This window comes from Ischnura elegans, chromosome 8 (assembly GCF_921293095.1).
Source record: "Ischnura elegans chromosome 8, ioIscEleg1.1, whole genome shotgun sequence".
NCBI lineage: Eukaryota > Metazoa > Arthropoda > Insecta > Odonata > Coenagrionidae > Ischnura > Ischnura elegans.
This window is the reverse complement of record NC_060253.1, coordinates 31,380,991-31,385,237: the sequence shown is the minus strand read 5'-3', so window position 1 is coordinate 31,385,237 and position 4,247 is coordinate 31,380,991. Positions and strand designations below refer to the sequence as shown.

The 4,247-nt window shown below is 37.4% G+C and overlaps 1 long non-coding RNA gene across 2 annotated transcripts; it reads left to right on the top strand.

The window, feature by feature from the left end:
• Positions 1-391: 391 nt before the first annotated feature.
• Positions 392-3,915, top strand: LOC124163542. 2 transcript variants are annotated; one of them, XR_006865802.1, is made up of 3 exons: positions 392-601; positions 1,428-2,400; positions 3,480-3,915. It is a non-coding gene; the product is annotated as an uncharacterized LOC124163542 (long non-coding RNA). The 2 variants fall into 2 exon arrangements; XR_006865801.1 differs by lacking the exon at positions 3,480-3,915 and adding an exon at positions 2,899-3,351.
• Positions 3,916-4,247: the final 332 nt, after the last annotated feature.

The window sequence follows — 4,247 nt, the reverse complement described above, 5'->3', positions numbered from 1 at the left end:
GTCAAAACGTCTGGATACTATCAAAATGAGATGATTATTCAAAATTTTTTAGTCCTCACTTTACGCAAGTTGTATTTATTCGAGTTTTCTGCGATTGTGATTGTTAGAGGAAGAATGCGCCTGATTGATAACTGAAAGATAACTGATTCCACATTGTTTATGTACAAATAAGATTAAGGGCCGTATTTTTAAACAATACTCTTATCGCCGGAGTGGGATGAGAAAGAGTTGTATCTCCACCTACTATTCGCAGTCAAGAACGTTCCTACAGCAACACCAAACTCTTCCTCTTCGAAGTAGTGGGTGTTGAGTTGATCGCTGAAATTCTCATATCTACGTCATGCTTTGTGTGACGTTTGCTGCCCACAGTTCATTGCAGCAAGAACGCATCAACAGAAAGAAGATCGCTTTTATTAATAAAACTGGAGGACAACAAGATGGACAGGCTTACAAGGGAAGAGACGAAGTTGTTGATTGGCGTCATAACTAGCGTCTGGAGGTGTTGGAAAGCAAGAAGACGGATGCAATATGGAAGGCGAAGAAGGCGAGAGCCTAGTTGAATGTGCAGGACGAATTTAATTCGAACGAATTTGTTCGGAAGGTAAGTATGTTTGTTTGGAAGTATGATGGTGATAAATGCATTGTCTGATAGTTGAAAAGATTTTTGTTTCAATGAACAATTAATTATGAAAAATGGTTGCTGACTGATCGCTAACTATTTATCAAAGTCATAATTTTAAAACTATCTATAAATTCGGAGACATTTTCATGAAGAGCCATTCTGCGATTGCGACTATCCATGCTCGGCAGTTCGCGAGACAACTTGCTCATTTTCAACAAAAATCTAACATAACTCGTGTAAGTCTGTTGGTAACATCGACGTAGCTCATTCTAGGTTCGTAGCTAGTTCATTGGTTTTGGGGTTTAAAAACCGGTGAAAAGCTATAACTTTTTTTTAGATTCTTTGCTGAAATCCTCATAAAGTGCACTTTGGTGGTAGATTGCAAAAAACCTTCGTGATTATGTCGCGGCCAGAGATTTTCCACGAAACGTATTTCCCTTCATTTCCAATACAAGATTAGACGTGATTCGCGCCATGCGATACAAGTAAATCTTATTTTCCTGCGCCGAAATCAAAAGCTTCACAACAATAATTCCAAGTTAATGGAATTATTATTGTGAAGCTTTTGGTTTCGGCTTGTAGCGGCGGGGTAGGGGTAACAATTAAAACGACTCCGCAATGGTGGCGGAGTTGCTGTAATTGTTATTTAGTGGCAAAGTAAATAAATTCGTGAATATACGTAGTGTACGTGTAGCATTATCAATTGTGGCTGTAGTGATGGATATTTATTTTTGGTTTGGTTACAAGTCCAGTGATATATTTTGTCGTAAATCTCAATGTAACGGATAATTTTTCTAACTCACAGCGTACCGCCAAGCAATTGAGGAAGAGTTGCGATAATATCAAGATGAGGAAACGGGAAGAGCTGGCGAATGAAAGGCAGGAGATGATGAAGAGTGGTGGCGGACCAATGACACCCACCAGTAAGGAAGATTTGCCACCAGAGATGGAAATAGCCTCGCCGTCCGTCTCCTACTCTCCGGCGAATGCTGGGGACTCTGATGCGTTGGCGGTCCCTAGCGTTTCCCCGGTGGGTAGGGATGGGACCTTGGATTGTTTGCTTCCTCTCAACATTTCTGAGATATCAGGCAAGTTGATTAAAAAAACGGGTATGTTCCTATCATTATTGAAGGGAATTCCTTAGTGTTGCACTGAGATTATTATCAAGTAAAATATTATCATGTTGCATCTGTCAGTCAAAAAATATAAAATGTGTACAGTACCATGATTGTGCTTAAAGGAATACAACTTCGTTAAAGAGAAATTGACCTGCATCATACTAGCCTTTGTGTATTGTGTGGTTATTTTTCTGTGACCTTTATAAAATGTCATTGCATATCCAATATAATCATCATGGTTGAAGTTAAGTTGAGTTACTTGATGCTATTTCCAGGAATTATGTCACATGATTTTCATTAATCAACGTTATACTTTCTTATTTTTCCTCTGAGTTAAATGACCACCATCGAGAGGAAGCATACACTCCGAGGATGCAATCTGCAGGGACTTCTTGCAGTACAAAAAGGGCATAATTAATCAGGGAAGCGGCCATTGAGAAGGAGATGGAGGCTAGGCTGGGACTCATGGCATCTTACAATGAAAAGTAGGATGCCATCCAGCGGATCCGGAAGAGGGAAGCGGAGATTGCTTGTGCTATTAAGGAGCAGGAACTTGCCAATGCCAAGGCTGCTGGAAACATCATCCATATGGAGGAGGAATTTAAGAAGTGTATCCAAGGCATACAGCTTCAAACAGAGGAGGCGAAGTTGAAGCGTGTGGTATTTGTTATGATATATTTTTCTTGGTGTTGCTTGTGCTTTCATTTTAAAATTCTCCATTATCTTGATGTTTTTAAAGTCATTAGCAAATGATTATCTGACAAAGGTTATTCAGGGAAAATATATTCATTGCAATTACCTAATTTTAGGGATAATGAAAACAAAATAAATGTAGTTAGAAGTTTGATGCACGTTTCAGTTTGAGCCTCTGCAGAATAGGCAAATTAGTGATGGGAATTCAAACTTAAAATACTGGTACTAGCCTTAGGCTCAGTTTATGGAGGCTTTCAATTTTGAAACCCAGTGTGATAAAATTGAATCCATGCAATGCCCTCTGAAATGAATTATTACAAATGAAGATATTAAAAGCATGTGAATGATCATTGTGTTTGCATATGGATATTAAGGTATAATGCATGCTTTGAGAGACCTAATTATGCCTGTATTATTGCATGGAGTTTATATGTATCATATGCTTATATGCCACTTCTTTGCAAGCTTTCAGATACTCCTCTATGAATTCCTCCTCTTCCTTGACATTGGTCAGCTCCTGCTCCTGCTTCTCTCTCCTGGGCTGCTGGATACCTCGATGTCATGAAAGATGCCATAACTTGCTGCCTGCTTCTATGCCTTAACCTGAACCATTTCCTGTGGTGATGGTGCCCTCTCTGTAACTGGAATGAGAACTTCTGCACCTGCATGGCTTTTCCTCGCCTTCATTACTCCTGCCTTTCATAAGCCATATCCCATCTCTTCCTCATCTAATTCTGCACATCCAACTAGCAATTTTGCCTTTTTTGCATTAGATTTTGCATCGTCTTCTTGCTATCGGAAATGTGTTTTGTGATTTTAATTTCAGTGCCAGCCAACAACTTTGTTCTTCCTTAGTAAATTTCTCTTGTTTTTGTAAATGTGTTTAATTTTCATTTAATAAAGCTAAATTCAATTGAACCTGTATAATGTTATTTAGCTGCATTTCCCAATCCCTATATATGTATATCTTTCTTTCAATCTTTTCAGGTAAAATGATGACATAGGTAAAGGCAAGATGTAATGTAGTATGCATTCTTTTCATACAGTGAGTGGTCAACATCAAACGTGCAGTATGAGGTTCAAAATGAAGCAATTTTTTGGATAATTTTAACATGTTGGTGAAGGTAACACGAACTAATGGTTGGAAAAACTTTCGTTTAGCAAATTAAGTGAGTAATATTTATGTTAACGTGTAAGTTATTACTGCCTCCAGGTCAATCATTGCTGCTTTATCAATTTTATAGTTGCTTTCATGTAAAATTGTAAAAGACGTTTATTCATACCACCCATGAGTGAAAATAATTTAGTACTAATCAAGTAGTATGCTTGAACAATTCCACTAATTAGTCATTTCACTGCTTACTCAAGGCATTACTGCCTTTAAAGGATCAAAGTTTTTAAAAATTCCATTTTATATTTTAAGTAGTATCAGTCACATATATCAATCGTCACTGAATATGAAGGTTGATTGAGTATGCCTGCGGACTTGATTCTCCTATGTACTAGTGTTCCATTGCTGACATAGAATTCCTTATCTACATTCTTGATTACTTGCTCCATGTTGTAAGATATTAATAGCCAATTCAGAATATGAATAACAGGGGTAGGCCTTCCATTACCTTACTCTGTAATTCCTTCCTTCTATCAGCCCTTCCATCAGACAGTCATGTTTCATTATCTGGCTGATTACCACTCCATTTTTTAATTAAAAGTGATTCTGCTAAGGTTAGTTCAAATATTTATAATTTTAAAATAGAACTGTTTAATTTTATTTATTTCTTGACATTACATTGCTAAAATCCAATTTTTTGGCA